This window comes from Vicugna pacos, chromosome 2 (assembly GCF_048564905.1).
Source record: "Vicugna pacos chromosome 2, VicPac4, whole genome shotgun sequence".
NCBI classification, from domain to species: domain Eukaryota; kingdom Metazoa; phylum Chordata; class Mammalia; order Artiodactyla; family Camelidae; genus Vicugna; species Vicugna pacos.
This window is the reverse complement of record NC_132988.1, coordinates 102606113-102627579: the sequence shown is the minus strand read 5'-3', so window position 1 is coordinate 102627579 and position 21467 is coordinate 102606113. Positions and strand designations below refer to the sequence as shown.

The following is a 21467-nucleotide window of genomic DNA, read 5'->3' as shown; positions in this document are numbered from 1 at the left end:
CTTTGTTTTGGCAATTCCAGTTAGCCTTGTGTTCACTTGATCTAGAAATCTTTTGCCTGTATAGATCAAGTAAGAATTTAGTAGACAGCCCTTCTGTTTCTCCTCTAGAGGCACCATGATCAACTAGTGAATGCCATACATAGGTCTCTGAGTCAGACTGTTCTGATAACTGTTTTCACCTTGCTGTCTGTTGTGGTAACCTTGTCCACCTTGTATTTGGTGTTAGAGTTCTGCTCCTTGGCCCCTGCCTTCCCAGGATCCAGGTATCCCTATGGCATTTAAGGATCCTTGTTCAGTGGTAGCAGTTCCCATTGTAATTTCTGACCTGCAGAGAAGAGCATCCACAGAACTCTTCAGTGATGCTGAGGCTCACCTCACACATTTATTTCTGATAGTCCTGGTGAAAGGTATGTCTTCTGGACCCTCCTGGGGTGGGTGAGCAGGTTTTACATGATAAAACTGTTTTAACATTTCTGTTTCTCAAAGCCTTTGGATACCACTTGCTGCGTTATACCATGGCAGTTCTGACATTTCAGCTTCATCTCATTGTACCTTTTGGTTGCTGTTTTATCGAGCCAACGAGTCAGACTACTAGAGCCCTTTCTAACCCCTTGAGCTACAACACTAAATCTAGAATCTTTGCTTAGTAGTGTCTTATCAGTAAATTCAGCCTCATCCAGCTTTGTTTTGTTAGTATTATTCTACATCCGTAATGTCAAATCTCACACGTATTTCCCAGGTTTCTGTCTTACAAATTAGAAAAATCATGCTGTTCTTTTGAGTTGTAGTACATCTCCCAGGGGTCACACTTTATATTGCACCTTTTGGGGTCAGCTGGGACTTGTAGTTGTAGGTGTAGAAGCAAAGAATCAGTGTAGGTTCTGAGGAGAATTTAGCTGTGTCTGGCAAGGCAACTACCTAAGGGGAGGTCATTACAGATTCTTCATGCAAAGCATAGTTCACCTCAGTGAAGGGTAGAAGGTGTGCTTCTACTTGCAAAGAAGATCCAGCAAAATTTAGTGATTCAGTGAGATCTGCCCATATGTTTCCATCCCAGTTTGCAGGATCCCATTTCTTCCTAATCAAATGCCCTTAACTATAACAGACAGTATCTTGTGAGGTCAGGAATTCCATTTGTGTTGTAGTTCAGCCACTCACAGGATAGCACTCTGGGTTTAGTTTTCAGATATCTCAGCCCTAAGGCTTCAGTAGATAAGGGTTTCAGCGCAGACAGAAGCTTTTCAGGTCACTTACGTAGTGTTAGAGCTGGGCGTATGGAGAGCTGGGCTTATCCTTTCATTTCCCACTTCACTCAGCAGTTAGGGGTCACCAACTCATCTCATTGTAATTATTAGTTTGACAAATGTTCTAAGGTATCAGTTGCACGTTCACCTAAAACCTTGGTTTTTATAAGTATTTGAAGAGTCGTGTCCAATGGTTATATTGCTGTATCATGGACCACTAATGCCTTCCATATCTCTTTACTGGAAATGGAGTCATTAATGCCTTCACATCTAATCAGAGTAGAGAACCAATTTCATAAACTGCAGAACCGGTTTTGAAAACTCATCTTTAAGCTTCTGTTCCTCTAGAACTACTCTTGGTACTCAAGTCAGTATCAGTCAGGGTTCTTCAGAGAAACAGAACAAATATATATGTGTACACACACACACACACACACGCACAAAATGCAAGATTGCTTTTAAGACACTGCCTCGTGAGATTTGTAGGGCAGGCTGAAAGGTCACCTTGACTATTGGTCAAGAAGTAGAACTCCATCAATACCCCCAGAAACTTCCTTCTCCCATGCTCCCTCTTTTTAATCACAGCCTTTCCTACTGCCAAAAATGTCATTATTTCTGTGGTAATAATAATTTCCTTCCTTTTCTTTTTATCTTTACCATTTGTGTGTGTATATATATATATATATATATATATATGCTTAAAAAATATTACTTAGTTTGTCTTGAAGTATATAGTAATAGAATCATTGTCTGTGCTTATAGTCTCTCTTGCTCAAGAAAAAGTATGATTTTGTTCATTTTGTATGTAACTTCAGTTCATTAATTCTATTGCTGTAGTGTATTCAGGTTTTGAATTCTCCAGTTTAGTCAGTTTTTCTGTTGAACATTCTGTTTATTTCTACTGTTGCCTTTTATGAACAATGCTTCTTTGAATATCCCCTTATTGTACATCTGTGTGGATTTCTCAAGGGGATGTCATTAGGATGGTTACTGGGTCAGAAGGTATCATCTTTACTTAGTAATGCCTAATTATTTGCCAAAAGAGATGTGTCAGTTTACTTTCCTAGAATCACCAATGTTAGTATTAATACACTTAAAAAAATTTCTGTGGTGGGTTTGTAAATGATACCGTTTTGTGCATTTAATATGCTCATTACTATTGAAATTGAGCATCATTTTGTATTATTGGTTATATGGATTTATTCTTTTGGAAATTGTTCAGGTCTTCTGTCTGTTTTGGGGTTGGTCTTTTCTTTCCCCCCCTCTTACAGTGTTCCTAGAATTCTTTATATTTCTATTCTTTGTTACAAAGTGTTTTTGGAATTCTTTATATTTGTGTCCTTTGATCACAATCACAGTACCTCTTTTCAATTTGTGGCTTGTCTTTTTATTTACTTTATGGTGTGTTAATGTTAGTTATTAATGTTACTATTGTCAAGTTAACCAGGCTCTTTTACTATTAAAAGCTTTTTGTATCTTAGTTAAGAAATTCTTCACTACTCTGATGATATTCTACATTATCTTCTCAAAGCTGTATAATTTGTATTTCAAATTTAGGTTTTTAATTTGCTAGGAATTGATATTTGTGTGTTCTGTGAGAATCGTGTCTGATTTCCATTTTTATTTTCTGTATATGGATGCTTAGCCAATTCCAGAACTATTTATTCTGCAAGTTTGAATTTTCCTTACCAGTTTGCTTTGTTAATTCTGTCATGTATCAAATGTTTGTATGTGTGTGGATCTGTTTCTGAGCTCTTTATTTTTGCCACTGATTTTTTTTTTTTGTCTGTTGCTTTGACAATACTCACAATGTTTTTAAGTTACTGTTACCTTATAAGACTTAATATTTGGTATAGCAAATTTCTCACTTTTTCTAAACTATCTGGCTATTCTTTGCCCTTTGCATATTCATATACATTTTATAGTCTGCTTGTCCAGCTCTAGGGGAAAAACCTATTGGGAATTTGACTGAAATTGCATTGATTTTTTTTTTTTTCAAATTGATTTGGAGATAGTTGATATCTTTATAACATTGAATATTACGATCTAATAATTTGGTGTCTATTTCAATGGCTCTTGTAAAGTTTTATAATTTTTTTTCCCTAAAGGTCTTGCTCACTGTTTTTATTTATTCCTAGGTGCTTTATGATCCCCCTTTCTTTAAAAAAAAAAAAAAAACCTAGTATCTTTACTTTTAAAATAAGATCATCAGTTCCCATGCTTTAGGATTATCATGGATTCATGATTGTCTTGAGAATTTTTTGTACCTCAAGAAGTATGAACTTATAAATACTCTCTTTTTATGAAATTTTTTAGCACGGCTAGGAATAGGCAAGAGTTAGACCTTAAGTGGGTTTTGAAAACCCTATATGGATGAGAAATATGAAAAACAGGAATTTGATTCTGACCAGATTTTATCAGTTCTAAGTCTCCATCTTACTCTGTTTTTTATGAGGGCTAGCTAGAGTTGCAATCCCAACCTATGGAACTCTTTGGATAGTTGGTTCTTATGAAACTTTCAGCCAGAACATGAGGGCCTAACATTCAGACAGATTTTGAATTAGTTTGAAAAAGTAGGTGAATCTATTTTTGGCTTTATACACTACCCCAGGGTCATTTTCTTTGTAAGCATGTTTGAGGAGTAATCATCAAATTCATTGTATTAGTTATATTTATTGCTGCATTATATATTCCACAAACTCAACAACTTAAAACATCATGCATTTATTATCTTAGAGTTTTTATTGGTCAAATGTCTTGCCATGGCTTACCTGGGTTCTTGTCTCAGAGTCTCCTAGGACTGAAATCAAGGTGTTGTTTGGGCTGCATTCTCATGTGGAGCTCGGAGTCCTTTTCCAAGCTCATTCAGATTATTGGCAGAATTTAGTTCCTTGTGGTTATAGTACTGAGGTCTTTGATTTCTTGATGTCTTTTGGCCAGCTTTCCACAACATGGCAGTTTGCTCCTTTTAGGCCAGCAGGTGAATCCCTCTTACACTTTGTGTCTCTTTGATCTTTTTTATGGATTTTTTTAAATGAGTGAGGTTATTCCTATCCATAATAGATTCTCTTTTGATTAACTCTTTGAAGTCAGAGTCAGCTGATTAGGGACCTTAATGACATCTGCAAAATCCTTTCTGCCATGAGATGTAACATTATCACAATAGTGAGATCCTGTCATACTCACAAGTCCTCACATTCAAGAGAAGTGGATTATACAGGGTTTATACACCAGAGAGCAGGAATCTTGGGAGACATGTTAGAATTCTGCCTACCACATTCTGATCCACACGTGAAAATTTTAGTTTCTCATGCCAAATGATACCTTGATTCCTTTTCAAACCTGGATTGCTTTTTTTTTTTTCAGTGCTTTTGTTTTGAGTTAACTATAGACTTACAAGAAGTTGCAAAACTTTTACAAAGAGGTACTGTATCCTCATCCTGGTATTGAATCTTCCAATCTAAAAATTGAAAGTTTTCCCCAATGGTGACGTCTTAAATATAAATTTGGTATAGTATCAAATCCAGGAAATTGGTATCATAAAATACAGTTAAGTAAACTACAGACTTTAACTGTACCAGTTTTTATATGCATTAATTTTTAAATTTTGAAGTGTCTTTGAGTATAATCCTATGTCTAGATTCATATAACCACCACATTCAAGATATAGAACTGCCCTGTCATCACAAAAGAATTTCTTTGGGCTCCCCGCATATAGTAACACACTACTTCTGAATTCCTGTCAGCCACTGTTCTGTTCTCTATACTTTTGCCATTATGAGAATGTTATATACATGGAATTTTAGATTATGTAACTGTTCTGAGATTGACCCTTTTCACTTAGCATAATGCCCTTAAAATTCATTCAGATGGCTGGACTTACCAATAGTTGGTTCATTTTTATTGCTGAGTAATATTCCACTGTATGGATGTACCGCAGTTTGTTTAGCTATTCCCTCATTGAAGGAAACTTGTGTTGTTTCCAGTTTGGGCCTATAACAAATAAAATTCCTGTAAACATTCATGTTTGGGGCTTTGTGTGAACATGCTTCCATTTCTCTAGAATAAATGTTCAGGAATGCAGTTGATTTGGCCATATGGTAAATATATGTTTAACTTTTTAAGAAACTACCAGACTGATTTCCAGAGTGGCTGTACCATTTTACTTTCTTACCAGCAAAGGATGAGTGGTACAATTTCCCTGCATCCTTTCCAGCATTTGGTTCTGTTGGTATTTTTTATTTTGACCATAAATTCTAAGAGATGTTTGGTAGTACCTCATTGTGATTTTAATTTGCATTTTTAATTGCTTGCCTTTGTTTTTTTATTTGTTTTTGTTTTGGCTGTATACCCAAGAGTGGAATTGCTGAGTTATATGGTAGTTCTATTTTAGTTTTTTAAATAACCTCATACTGTTTTCCATGGTGGCTACACCAGTTTACATTCCCACTAACAGTGTACAAGGATTCCCTTTTCTCCACATCCTTGCCAACGTTTGTTATTTGTGTTCTTTTTGATGATAGCCATTCTGACAGGTGTGAGGTGATATCTCATTATGGTTTTAATTTGCATTTCTCTAGTAATTACTGTTGTTGAGCAGCTTTTCATATGCTTGTTGGTCATCTGTAAGTCTTCTTTGGAAAAATGTCTATTCAGGTCTTCTGCCCAGGTTTTAATTGGGTTGTTTGGTTTTTTTGATAGTGAGTTATATGAACTGTTTATATCTGTTGGATAGTAACTACTTACCAGTCATATCATTGGCAGATATTTCCTACCATTTATTAGGTTGTCTTTTTGTTTTGTTGGTGGTTTCCTTTGCTGGGCAAAAGCTTTTAAGTTCAATTAGGACCCATTGTTTATTTTTGGTTTTATTTCCTTTGCTTTAGGAGACAGATCTAAAAATTATTGCTACAATTTATGTCAGAGAGTGTTATGCCTATGTTTTTTTCTATAACTTTTATGGTTCCTGGTCTTACACATTGGTCTTTAATCAGTTTTGAGTTTATTTTTCTATATGGTGTTGGAGAATGTTCTGATTTTATTCTTTTACATGTTGCTGTCCAGTTTTCCCAACACCACGTATTGGAGAGACTGTCTTTTTTCCATTGTATATTCTTGCCTTCTTTGTTGTAGATTAATAGACCAAAAGTGTGTGGGTTTATTTCTGGGCTCTCTATCCTATTTTATTGATCTCCTGTGTGTCTGTTTTTGTGCCAGTACTGTACTGTTTAGATGACTGCAGTTTACAGTATAGTTTGAAGTAAGGGAACATGATTACTCTAGCTCTGTTCTTTCTCAAGATTGTTTTATCTATTCGAGGTCTTCTGTGTTTCCATATACATTTTAAATTTATTTGTTCTAATTCTGTCAAAAATGCCCTTGGTATTTTGATAGAGATTGCATTGAATCTGTAGACTGCCTTGGATAGTATGCTCATTTTAACAGTACTAATTCCTCCAATTATTGAACACAGTGTATTTTTCCATCTGTTTGTGTCATCTTCAATTTCTTTCATCAGTGTCTTACAGTTTTTTGAGTATAAGTCTTTTACCTCCTTAGGTATGTTTATTCCTAGATATTTTATTCTTTTTGGTGTGATGGTAAATAAGGTTGTTTCCTTAGTTTTTCTTTCTGATAGTTCATCGTTAATGTATACAAGTACAACTGATTTCTGTATATTAATCTTGTATCCTGCAACTTTACCAAATTCATTGATGAACTCTGGTAGTTTTCTGGTGGCATCTTTAGGATTTTCTATGTATACTATCATGTCACCGGCAAATGGTGACAGTTTTACTTCTTTCTTTCCAATTTGGGTTCCTTTTATTTCTTTTTCTTATCTGATTATTGTGGCTAGGACTTCCAATATTATGTTGAGTAAATGTGATGAGAGTGGGCATCCTTGTCATATTCCTGATCTTACAGGAAATACTTCCAGATTTTTACCATTGAGTCTAATGAGTCTGATGTTAGCTGTGGGTTTGTCATATATGGCCTTGTTTATGTTGAGGTATGTTCCTTCTGTGCTCACCTTCTGGATGGTTTTTATCATAAATGGATATTGGATTTTGTCAAAAGCTTTTTATTTATCTATTGAGATGATCAGATGGTTTTTGTTTTTCACTTTGTTAATGTGGTCTGTCACATTGATTAATTGCAGATATTGAAAAATCCTTACATTCCTGGTATAAATCCTGCTTGACTGCTTGACAACGGCATATGATCCTTTTAATATATTATTGGATTCAGTTTGCTAATGTTTTGTTGAGGATTTTTGCATCTATGTTCGTCAATGATTTTGGCCTGTAATTTTCTTTTTTGTAATATTTTTGTGTGGTTTTGGTTAGAAGGAACCTTTGTGATATAGTTGAATCCCTCCATTTTACAGGAGATAAAAGCCATTAGTGTATGGATAGAGTTGTCTGCACAACCCAGGCTTCCTGTTTCCCAAATCAGTGGCCTTTCTTATTTTGCCTTCCTTCAGATAAAATACTGGGTACTTAAGAGAAACTTTTACTTCTTTAGGCGCATAGTTGAGTGTACCATTCCCAAGAGGTTAGGTAGAAAAGTACAAGTGATATTAGGGAGAAGAAGGAATTTTAAGACTTCAGTTTCTTAAGTTACCAGTAATTAAAACTGCAGTCAGAGTTGTTATTGATTTTTTTTTTCTCCTCCAGAAGTTAGACAAAGAGAGCCTTGTTACACTTTTCAGGGATTAAAATTTATGTAATACAGTAAGAAGTAAGGCCCTGTGTGGTTGCTGCATAACTTTGTACTTGAAATTCAGTTGAAATTTTACTTTAAAAAGCATTACTTTAGTATAATTTTAGTAAAATTTAACTTTATATTTAATATGAAAACTTTCAAACTGTGTACGAGGTAGTTCCTTGAAATCTGTCTACTTAAGTCCTTATTCTCACTAAATATAGTCTTGAAGAAAATTGTTTCCTTCAAATTTTTGAGTTGATACTGATAGTGGGAAGGGTTGTTATTTGAGTTTTGAAGATTCAATATATTATATCATTTTTGTGGTGTCTTTTCCCCTGGAGGGGCTTCTTCCTCTCTTGCTCACTGCTGGGGTGTGCTGGAGACCCCAGACTGGACCCCACTCCTCCCCTCCAGCACTGCCTCCTCTCCCCCTTCTCCTTCGTTAGGTATAGCACGTATTTCAGTTGCTAATACTCATCTCCAGTTCCTGTTGTCTGCTCTTATTTAAGAATTTTCTCTTTCCTTCCTTTCTTACCCTTCTTTTCCCAGGAAGTTTATTCCTTGTCAAATGACGAGACACATAGGGACATACTAAAGGGAGGAGCCCAGGTTTGCTGAGGTAATTTTAAAATCCCAAATACCTTTGTAGAAAATACGTGTCCATATTTTAAGTGAATTTTTAAAAATTTTACTTAAGTCATTTTGATTGTGTTTGAATATTTTTTAAAGGTAATACCATTAAATGTTAGATTTGTCAGTAGTTATTTTGAATAAAAAGTTTCTAGAAACTGAGGCTGTGCTGTTTTTGTTTAAATGATAATTTCTACGAGGATTTACTAAAGGTTCATATAAAATTATAATTTCGGTTGAGTTAAAGTTGAAGGTCACATTTAGCATGGCTTGTGAGTTTTTTGCTCTGAAAAACAGAACATTTTATTTAAATAAAACTCATTATATATATTCTCATCACAAAGATGGGGCTTATATCTTCCGTAGAGATGGTTCAGTTCCTTTATATAATAAATATTAATTTCTTTTTAGGTTTTATGGGTGTTGTTAGCAGCACTATAGTTCTACAGTTTTTCTAAAACCATGTATTATTTTTTACTTATGTTTTTCAGTGCTATTTATAAGAACTCTTGAGGGGGGAATATTTTATGCTATTTTGTAGCTGGGGAAACTAAGAACTAATGATGTCAAGAGGTTTGCTGAAGGTTACATGGTTAGTAAGTAATGAAATTGAAATTAGAGCTCATTTCTGATGTCAAAGTTGGTGGTGCTGTGATTGTTTCGGGAAAGTATGGATTGATAGACAGTTACTTGTGATTATAAGAGTTATGCGTGAAGATACAGTAAGAGCAGGAAATAGAATATATCTAACTGTTAAGAGGTCAGGAAGGCTTTAGAGAGGGGGTTAATCACTAGTGAAGTGATTCTTCAGGGACCAGAATGTGCCTTGTATTTTGTGCTGTGGAGACTGGGTTTTATTCTTCGGGATATTGGGAAATACTGAAGGATTTCAGCAAGAGGGATGATGTGACCATCTTCATATTATTCTAAAGAGGCCATAAAAGGGGGTACATTTGTAGCATGGTGGTACTAGAGATAGGGAGACCATTACAGGAAGGCCGGGGTAGGGGGCAGTGATGAAGTTATCTCTGATGGCAGTGGTGGAGAGGGAACTGGATTTGAGCTTTTAATAATCAGACAACATACTGATGTTGTTCCTCTCAGTCAAAAATAAAGCTGAAAGTTTGTGTTTAGAAAACTGACTCGGTTCTGACCATCTTCAGATTGCTGATCTGTAAAGAGCTTGCTCTGAATTGTTAAAAGAGTATAGCTATGTTTAGGATAGAAATCATGTCTTTTAGGGATAAAGCTATTTCTTTAATGAAAGCTAAATTTATGCCTGGATTATGGTAATAATGTCAATAAGACTTTTCAGTATAGGATCTACCCAGTCACATCATTTCAGGAAGCAAAGCTAACTTTACTTAAAATGATCAGTACTGTTTTATGAATGACTTCTTTCATTCCATTCCAGATCATTCTAAATCATTTCTTAGAAATTTCTGATTGAGTTCTGTAGGCAGGAAGAATGCAGTAATTGTAATTCTTTTTGACAACATGTCCTTCTAGGCCACATTCTATCTACTTGATGCCACCCTGCATCTTGTCTTTTCCTCATATCCTGAAATAGAAGGGGCCTGTTGCAGTGTTCCAACCTGTCATGTAGCAGGTGGAGTTTTCCTGGGTTGTGTGTGGAAGAACAGTCTTCCTGTTGTTAATTGTGCCCAAAAAAAAGGTTATAATAATATGAGTTTAGTTTTTAGTTTCTAATTATTCAGAAGTTTAGTTTAGGTATCTATGTGTATCTTTCTCTAAAATTAAAAAATACAAAGGAAAATGGTACCTGGTTTTATGCTTGGTAATGAATAAGGTCTTTTTCTGGTTGATGACATCCTGTTTAATGGAGGCTGCATACCATAGTGGAATGAATGAGAGTTCTAGGCATTAGTAAAACTTGCCTTGTAATATTTTTGTAATCTTCCCCTTTCTAGCTCACTCTGTTAGTACAACCTTAGTTTAGACACTGTGGCTTGGGATAATAAAATAACTTCTCTCTCTGTCTCCAGTCTGTTGTCCTCAAGTCCACCCTCTGCAGCTACCCGAATATTCTAACACAAATCTGACACCATCCTACTCATGTCTCTATGAGTCTCTTATTGCTAATGGGTTCTGCTAAATGCTTGCAGTTGTGATATAGCCAGGGTGGCTCCTTGAATGTTTAATTTCCATGAAGTCTTGCTAGCTCGACAGTTTTACACACACACACAGGTACTTGATTTTTGTAAAATATTTTAATGCATTCATTTCTTTGTATGCTTCAAGTACTATTTTACTTTTTAAATTACTTCTTAATAGTATTTATTGAAATACCTGATATAGGTAGATGTTAATTGAGACAGAAGTATAAAATTATGAAAAAACAGAAAATAGGACACATAACTGGGAGTAAATAAAAAAGTGGCACAGATCTCTGTCAGCCATGTTCATAATTCTTAAAAGCCAAACTTAGCTGAGGCCTTCAAGAAGTGCTAAGAATAATAAAAGACATTTTGAACATTATGTTTGGATAAAAACAAGGAAGGTAGCAGATTATTTCTGATCCTGTAATGATAATAGATGACAGTAGGAAGTCATCTTCACCACTCATTTGACTCTCTTTTGTTAGGAAAGTAATTGATTGAAAATGGTAGATCCAAGTTATTTTGAGAGAAGGATGAGAAAGGAACTAACTGTTCTCGGTAGCCAGGATATTTTCACTCTAGGGTCTAAAAACAACTTTAATAATCCTGTTTTCATGATCTCTTAGCAATCTTGGAGACCAAGAATAGTATGGGAAGGCTGGCTGGTTTTCATAAAAACATTTTTTGAGGCATAATTGACATATAATAAATGATTTCTATTTAAAGTGTACAGTTTGATAAGTGTTGGTGTACATACATACAGTGAAACCATTGCCACAGTCAAGATAACGAACATAGCCATGATCCCTCAAAAGTTTCCGCATGCCCCTTGGAAGAGTAGACTGAGAAAAATCAGTCAGTGGGGAGGAGGACAAGAATATTATGTTGTCCTGGAAACTGGATAAAGAAGAGAATGATCAACTGTGACAGATGCTTACTGATAGTCCAAGGACGATAAGAAGGGAGAATTGGCCGTTGGATTTAGTAATGTAGAGGGCACTGGGGGTTTTGACCAGGATGATTTTGGTGCAGTGGTGAGAGCACAAGCCTGAATGGAGTATATTTTAGTACAAAAAGGGAGGAGACAAATTCGAGATGGTAAGTTAGCGATGTTTCCGAGGAGATTTTCTACAAAGGGAAGTAGTAAAGTGGAGTTCAGAGTGTTTTGCCCTTTTTTTAAGGATGGGGAAAGGCATGTTTATATTCTGATGCCAGTGATCCATTGAGAGCGACATGTTAAGATTGAGTACTTCGAGGAGTGCTCTTGAGGGGCTCTGTGGGATGAAATTTAATTCACGAGTGTAGGGATTGGCATTACAGAGAAACTGGGATAATTTATGTCTGTCAGTAGGTCAGACATACAGTATGAGGTGTGGACCCTGGGAGGTAGTTTGATGGGTCATGAGAGTTTATGGAAATTTTCCTCCAGCTGTTTAATGAAAATTTTTTTTTTCTTTCAGTGAAACATAGCAAGCAAAGTCATTGCCTTGAATAAAGAGGGGGAGAAGGCATTGAGAGTTGCAGATCAAGAAGGTGTGAAATAGAGGAGAGAGTGTGTAGGCTAGGGAGTTAGTTACAGTGTGATTGCCTGGCAACATTAGGGTGCATTTGAGGTCTGTAGTTATGGATTTCCGGCATCGTGATGAGCTGTGTTTGGAGCATAGGTGTAAATGCACAGTAGGTGGAGAATTAGATTTGTTTCAGGATTATGGCTTTGCTAACCAAGGATAATAAAGTGAGAGAATGGTAAGTGAGTTAAGGGTGTTTGCGAGGGAGTGATTACAATGAGTGGCTGTGGATTTAGCTTTTAAAGGAGGGGAGGGAAGACATTAAAGGGTGAGAAACAGTAACCCATGCAGGAGATGAGCAGAGTTTACATAGTGTTTCGAAGGTAGAAACAGCATTTCCTGAGACTGGATGTAATGTGTGTGAGAGTGGTCTTCAAGAATGACCTTAAAATTTTTGATGCTTTAGCAGTTGTAAGAATGGAGTTGCTGTCAGCTGAAGTGCTTGGTAGTTTGTCACATTCAATGAATTGGTTACATTTAGTTGATGTGATTGTTCCACATAAAAAGAAAATTTTCTAGTGTAATTAAAGCTAGGCAAATATAAATATAAACCAGCTTAACCCATGAGCACTCATTACATTTCTGTATTGATTCAGTCACTCAGCACATACTTACTGCGTATTTGCTGTTTCAGGTGATGTTCTAGGTGATGGGAATGTAGCACAGAGTATTCTTTTGGGTATTTTTAAAACTAGGAAGTCTTTCTCTTTTGACAGATTGTGGGATAAAGGGAAAAATAAACTTCTTTGGATTTGGACAGACCTGGGATGAATTTCAACAAAATGATTAAAATTTTTGACCATGGGCAAATTACCTTACAGATGAGAGTCTTGGCTTGTGTATTGTGAGAAGCAGCAGCATGATTTCAACTTGGGAGGATTATTGAGAGAAGTAGAATTAGGTTATCAAGCAGAGCACCTGGCATATGCTACCCGATAAATACTCTTACTCCCTCTTTATCTTCTCTCTTTGTATTTTAGAGTGTATTTGGTTTGGGGAGCAGCCAAAAGATATTAGAGTTGATTCTAATTAAAAACTATTGTTTTTGATATCTGTTGAGGTAATAGTAATATAATAGGAAGAGTAGATTGCAGGAGACTTGGCATTGAATTCCTTCTGTGCTCTTTATTAGTTAATTTCCTTGGGCACCTTACCTTTCCGGATAATAGTAAGAGGTATCTACTGAGTGTTGTTTATGGTGTTCCAAGTATGTTCCACATAGTGTGTTAGGTGTTTTATATGTAGATATCTCATTTAATTTAAACAACAACCTTGCAGATTTGCTGTTATTCCCATTCTACCGATAAGGAAGTTAAGGCAAAGAAGTTAAATACCTTTCCTGAGGTTATATAGTAAGTGGCAGAATAAGAATGAATTGAAAGTTCTTCTTCCCCCTACAGAATGCTCAGCTTTTGTCGTCTGTAAAATTGCAATGCTAATTTTATTTTCTGTGATTGTTGTTAAGTTCTTGTGCTGAGAAAGAAGTGGAGCAGTGTCGTGCTCCTGGCTCAGTGCTGGGCGGTAACAGCAGCGTTCTCTTTGTTTCCCAAGTGGTGATATAGGTTGGAGAGTATAATGATCTTGTTCTCCATCGCTTCTGTTTTGCTTATAGCTTTTAAGAAATTGTGGTAAAATGTACATAACATAAAATTTTACCATTTTAACCATTTTTAAGTATGTAATTCAGTGGCATTAAGTACATTCATAATGTTCTGGTTGTAACTTTGAATTATATTCTTCTCTGCAAAACAAATGAAAATAAGCAAGGCTGTTCCACTCTGTGCATATAATGTTACTAATCAAAATGTTAGTGTTTATAGCATCCTGGGAAACCAAGAAATCAGTAGATAAGTGTATGCATGCACTTGTTTACTTTTTTTTTTTTTTTGCACCTAGTCAGCAGTATTTTCCTGCATATGACAGATACAACAGGGTTATAAACAGATACCTTATTGCTTTCTAGGGAGTTATAGTATAAAACAAAATGGAAAAAATTAGGCAGCTGTCAATGAACATAGAGATGAATACAGCTGCCCAAATATTCCTGCTTACGTATTTATATACATTGAGGGAACATATTGGTTAACTATGAATATAAGTTGATGTTTTTTGGGTTGAAGGATGTGTTGGTAAATGAATTGCATATTAAAATAGTTATGAGGCAAAGGCATTACCTTTTAGCAAGGCTCTTTGAGAAAATTAGCAGGAACTTTTTGAGGTGGCAAGGACAAGATGCTTTGTGTGGGTGGGGGAATAAGTGGGAGGGAAATAATCAGGACATGATAAATTAAAAAATGTACCTGGAAAATGGGAAGGGACCTAAGTAAGTAAGTGAGTTTGTATCAGATAGTCTGTTTAAAACATTTGGAAAGTGTAACTGAACTTAGCAATTTTAAAATTTTTAGCTAATGATCAGGGGAAAGTTCTTTTTACAGTAGTCAGGCTAAGTAATAAGTACTTGATAAACAGTCAATGATTCAGAGCTCCAAGAGGCAGTCATCAGTCAGAGGGGGTTTTATTTTCTGTTCAGTATAATACTTAAGCCATAATTTGATACATCGGCAGTGGTTTCTCAGCCCTCTGTTGGTGAGGTTTGCCTCCTCTATCTGTTGAACTTTTCTAAAGTCTGAGTTAAACACTAAAGATTCTAGAATCCTTCACCTGCATTTTTATAGCATCCTGATACAGCATCGTGTATGCCAGTTACAACTTTCCCTTTCTCAGCTGTTCTGGCATGTAATTTACTTTCAGTAAAGATTAGCATATTTTGAATATCTAATATATAACAGAAAATATGCTAGGCAATGGATTGAAACTTACTTCTCTTAAAAAAGCTATGCATCAGCCTTTATTACTGATTTATTAGGTTTTTTTTTGAGAAACATCCATTAATCCTGTTGTACACGTGGCATTGGTGATATACGAGACATTGAAAATATGAGAGAAGTAAGACTGCCTTATAGAGGATGTCAGAAAAGGAGGAAGACATTATTCACTGTCTTTTTGAGTTTGAATTGGATTGTTGAATTAGTGAAAAATGACACCAATTATCTGAAGATTTTCAAGAAAGTTTACTCAAAATATTCAGATTGAAGTATTTGATTTGATAAATGCTTGAGCTATTAATGGAAGTACTAAGTACAAACAATATTTATTTAAAACTTCTCTCTCAATGGTAGTATTAAGAAAATCCTAATCATGAGACTCATAAGTAGCTGCCAGTAGGGTAAGCCAAGTTCTTGGCAGTATATGATGTGCACATTGTTAATGGGCTACGGTCACTCGTTTGTGATTAAAAGTCAGCTCGCTCTCCTTGTTCTTTTCTGCATATAATTTGCTGATCTTAATGATATTATAGGAAGGAACTAGCTTTAATGACTGGATTTACTTTTTCAGCTTCTTTTTTTTTTTTTTGCATTAGTCAGTGGTTTTTTTTTAAACGCCTCTAATTGATTCCTATGCAGTAAACTACACATATTTCAGATGTACAATTTGATGAATTTTGATAGATGTATACACCAGTGAAACCACCACCACAATCTAGATAGCTAAAGCTTCCATCACTCCCCAAGAGGTGCAAATTTCAAATTTGCATTTTATCCCTTCCTATCCCCTTTACCCACTGGTAACCATAAGTTTGTTCTCTATGTCTGTGAGTCTGTTTCTGTTTTGTAGATACCAGCTTCATTTATTTCTTAACCTCTTATTTTCTTAGCTTTCTGAATTGTATTCCCTGCATGTACCAATTGACTAGACAACAAAATACAGAATATCGCATAGTTATGCTTCTAGTAAAGGCTTAATGGAATCACATTTGACACGTTCCACAACTCTGTGTTGTTTGGTCTCACTCAGCCAAATAGAAGAGAAGTGTACCTTTGTTTTACCTAGACTCTTAGTCCTGAAATGTCAGTCATATTCTTCTGTTTTCTCTCACTATCTTCAGTTGTCACTTCAGCCTAACCTTTTCTTTCTGTCCTTACTTCCGTGATTGTAGTTTATGTTGTTACTTCCTGCCTGGACTATTGGAATAGGCATTTGTTGGTAATAGGCATGTAAACTGAGACTATAGTTTCTGCTCTAGATTAAAATAAAACTATGTGGAAAAGCTTATTTTGAACTTGAAAGCACTACATAAAATATAAGTTGTGATTTCTGTTACAGTTGCTATCAAGTCACGTTCCCTTAAACATTAACAGTGGCTTCTTTTAGACTCTTGTTTGTTGGTTCATTGTCATTCACTGCCTGAGAGCTCCAGGCCATCTTTCCAGGTTCACATCCTGCTGCTCCTCCACCCATGAGTTGCTTGTGTTTTCGTCCTCCCTCTGGGGAGTACTGTTGGCCAGCCAGGACAGTTGTGTGTTATGTGGGACTGGCCTGTGCCTTGTAGTTACTTAACATCCTTGGCCTCCCCACCCCTCCATTGAATGCTGGCGGCAGATGGGAGGAGAGGTGAGCTGGGTAGGTGAGCAGGGAGGAGCACTAAGTAGCACTCTCAACTGAGAACCAGTCTGCTAGTCAAACTGCTCTTTGTGGGTCCCAGAGCTCATCGTATTTCCTCTTTGGGTTTGTTCTTTTTTCTCTTTTTCTAACCCCACTTATTAAAATCTAATTTCTCTTTCTTGATAGCACCAAAAATGTAATTGCTTGCATGTAAAAGTCAGTCAGGCAGTTATTGATTAGTGATGTAGGAAAATGAGTGCTATGAGAAGATGGCCGTGTTCCAGGTCCCAGGCGAGTCCCTGGGATGCGTCCCGCCAAGTGAGGATCCTTGGCTTCATTCACTCAGGAAAGAATTCAAGAGTGAGTCATACTTGAGAAAAAGTAGATTTATTCAGAAAGATGCACACTTCATAGGCAGAATGTAGGCTGTCTAAGAAGGCCAGAGAGGCCATGAGGCACTGGGGATGTGTGTGTGTTTAGTTTAAAGTAAAAGTAGATACATACTCCACAGACAGAGTATGGGCCATCTCAGGTGTGAGAGGTACGGGGTTGTTAGTTTTTAATGGGCATGGTAACAGTATGCTAGTAAGTGGGAGGATTATTCCAGCTACTTTGGGGAAGAGACTGGGATTCTCAGGAATTGGTCCATAACCCACTTTTTAAAAAAATTTAATTATTCTCTTGGGGGGAAGGTAGTTAGATTTATTTATTTATTTTTAGAGAAGGTGCTGGGGTTATTGTCATCATTATTTTGTCAACTGACACTGGTGACACTGACCCATTTATGTTCATTATAATGATACTCAAACATGAATTGGAATCTTCAAGACTGATGTGAATCCCAGCTCTGTCATTTCTAGGAGTGTGGTCTTAAGCAAGTTACTCATATGTCTCATTTGCTCATCTGAAGAATGGAGATAATATGTGCCTCACACAGGGTTGTAGGGATTACATTATGTACATAAAATAGCATTAGCTTCTAGAATAAATTAGCTGTTTCTTATTAGGTGAAATCATTTTAATTCATTAACTATTTCTGCAGAATCAGATTGAGTGGCTTCGAGTAGAGTAGGTAGAAATTAACAATGGTGTTGATCGCTGACTTTGGTTAAGTCTTACTCTGTTTCAGCTGATTCTCTTTTTCTCAGTGGAATGTGCTTGCTGGTCTTGATGCAGAGGAAAGAAAGGAATGCTCAGTGTAATAATGCTAAAAAGATACATCACACCATGTTGCATTTAACACAGGGTGAGGGCACCGAGAGGAGGTACCTTGTCTTAGTTGTTACGTTGGATGCCCAGTGCCAAGCACAGGGCCTGGCACATGACAGGCCCTCCATATCTTGTTTAAATGAACAAGGGAATTCCGTTTAGATGAGAAACATGTTCTGGCTATGGTATATATGATGCGCACTGGTGTGTTTTGGGTAGCCAAGGAAGACGTCTGTAAGATATTGGTAAAGGAGATTAATTCTGGTATTTTAGCATTTGTCTTTGAAACCATTATACCTGATGCATAATATGCACAGATTTTTTATAACAGTTTGTATATTTTAAAAGAAATGTGCATCAGCCGCTTTGAGTTAAAATGATCATTTGTGCTGAATTAACCTAGAAGGGAGACAACTGAGAAAAAATGAAAAAGACTTTAGAACAGGTAATGGAGATCAGAACTCACTATTCTGTTAAATTTCTAGGCCTTAAGTCACTATACCAAAAGGAAATAAAATTTTGTGTGTAGAAATGGATCACCCTTGCCATGTCCTCAACTCCTTTCCTTTCCTTTTGCTGCTCCAGCTCAGCCAAACCCCAAACCTTAGAGCGTCTTCATCATCTCCCTCCTCCATTCCTTGGGGACAGGGACTGTGAATGCTGCCAGGATTCCTGAAGCACTTCCTGACAGCTGTGCCTTGCAGTCTTGCCTCCATCCTATTTTCCACCGTCACCAGAATGATCTTTCTATAAGGAATCAGATTCTGTTGATCCTCTCCTTGAAATCCCTTATGGGCTGCTCATAGTTTTCAGGGTTAAAAATCCACATTCCTTAGTATGGAAAACCACTTTTAGAGATCTGACCCTTCCTTACCAATCTCCTATCTGATCTGTTATTTTTTTCCCACATGTTGTCTGTACTCCAGACATATTAACTAACTTCATTTCTCTGAGTGTCCCATGTTCTTTTCATGCCATTGAACATATGATGTGTCTTTTTCCAGGCATGCTTTTCTCTTCTTCCCAAGATCATCAAGTATAGTTCCTTTAAAATTCCCCAAGATTACCTCTAGAAAACTTCTGACTTTTCTTTCCCAATCTGGATTAGGCGCCCTTTCTCTGTGCTCTCATAACACTCTCATAACACATTAATAACAATTAATGTTCTCATTGTAGGATCTGTGGTCCTAACCCAACAGCATGCCTTCTTCCTCCCTAGACTGTGAACTTTTTTGAGTACAGGATACTCTTATTACCTCTTTAATTTCTAATGCTTCACTGGTTTGCATAGTACAGAAGCCTAGAACTTTGTGATTTAGTTAATGTATGAAGTAACAGTTTATCAGAGGTCCAGAATGTGCCCAGCTAAGTCCTGGGTTAATTATGAATATGTGAGAAATGGAAGGACTTAGTCCCTGTTTGTAAGTTTAGTTGTATGCACAAAGTGACAAAAGTACAACATTAAAGAATGATTTGAGAATAAAGATGCAGTTGAAAACTCCAAATCCCTGGAAATTTTATTGTCTGCTCTTTGCTCTGTTTTTCCTTAGTATTTACCACTCCTAACATGCTGTGCCTTTTACTTACTAATCTTGTTATGCTCATCTCTCCCACTGGATTGTAAGTATTATGAAGAATTCTTATCTCTTTTGTTCACTATGGTATTTCTAGGGCCTGACACATGTTAGGTGCTCATTATATATTTGTTGAATGGATGGAATGGTGTTCAGGGAAAGAAGTACTCACTAGGAGTTAATATTTATGAAATACTTTATGGAGAAGTCACATCCTGAAGTAGACTCTGAAAGATAGTGAGTTAGTAAGTTCACTTAAGTAAAGAATTACCAGTTTTGTTTTTATATGAGTTTTTCTTTCCCCAATCATATGTTTCTTCTAATTTTTTTTTATAGGACTTCATAAGGTTTCTATAGTCCTCACTGTTGACTTCTCTTAGAGTTTGACAGCAAAGCCTATTCAGTCAGTGAGTGATGCTGACCCTTTCCTTATATACTGGTTGTAATACTTTCACTGCTTAGGTTTATTAGCAAAATAAAATATGTGGAAAAAATTAGGTCTGCTGGAGGCAGTAAGACATTGTACACAGATCATTTTATACCGTATGTTGTTGTAATGCCTGAGAGCTTATATTTTACTTTGCATCCATGTAAAATAACTCTTAGGCATATAAGGGTTCTGGTTGTTTTATGTATTAGGGCTCATAATTGACCATTATGCTTATTCAGTTTTTTGATTTTAGCAAGTCTTGATCAGAGTTTTAAATATTTATTATACACATATTTATGTCATGTAACTTATAATTTCATTTTCCATTTTTTTAGAGTTTCCTTTTCTGTTTCCTTCTCTTCTAAGACTAGAGTAATTAAAATTATGTTTTGAATTAAAAATGTTAAATTGACAAACTGGGCTATAAGTAGAACATGTAGGTACTATAAGCTTAAATTGTTTTTTTAGAAAATTATTAGTTGGTCCCCAGGACTGTCTTCTTTTCTTGCAATTTTTTTCCCTAAGTACAGAATTAGATATTCTCGGGCCTTTATAGCTGCAGTAGAGCTTTGTAAACATCTAGTCTGCTTGCTTGACTTTAGAGGGGAGGTAGCTAAGACGCCAGGGCAAGTTATTTGTCAGTCAGTTCATACAGGACCAAATGATAAACTAGATTTTTAACTGTTGTTGAGGAGATAACCAAACTATGGCTAGCCCTTTTATTATGCTAATAACCGCTTTAAACTTTAAGACCATACTGTTCCTAGAAATACATGTGGATGTGATGACATTTTAGAAGTATATGATTTTAGTGACCTGGTAGAACAGAAGTTGGTTCCTGGAATTTGTCAACCCACCAGTCAGCCAGATTGCGTGTGAGTGAAGTTTTGACAGTACTTTTCCATTTTGATACATAGGCTGTTTGTTTACTAGTTGAGTCAACAGGAGGTAATTTCTTACTAATCTTACTTTAAGCCATGAAAAACCTCATACTCTCTAAATTGTTGATTTTTGACAACCTGAATGTGAGGATTCCCCATTGAAAGAGATTTAGCCAGTAAATATATGTTAAGGAAAACATGAAGAATAAGATTTTAGAAAATTCAGTTTTTCCTTGTTGAATCTAAGAAGTTATGTATTTAAAAAAGTCATATGGATGGACTCTTAGATCTGTTAAGATAGAAAAATGAAAACGAAGTTTCTAAGGATCATGTGAATATTCTACATTTCTTTTCCTTATATTCTTTGTGATGTTTCCCTAGGACTTACAATTTAATTAAACTAGATTATACAAAAATTGCACTCTGTACTCTGATTTTTAGTTTAGTTTTGTTTTTTTAAGGAGGAAGTTTATATTTGGGGGGGAGAATCATTTATAAATACAGTAAGTTGGATAAGAAGAAAATGGTTAAAGATGTGAAAAAATGTAGACAAAATGAATTTAGTGCTAGTTGTAGTTGACTAATAGCAATTAAATTGAATTACTTATTTTTAGTGCATTTATATGTTATACTTGTGATATGAAGAATGCTAGACTAGAC

General features: G+C 35.9%; 1 protein-coding gene across 1 annotated transcript in view; it reads left to right on the top strand.

Moving 5' to 3' along the window:
- STIM2 (stromal interaction molecule 2) overlaps positions 1-21467 on the top strand; it is a 146715-nt gene that overhangs the window by 32090 nt on the left and 93158 nt on the right. The window lies entirely within an intron of this gene.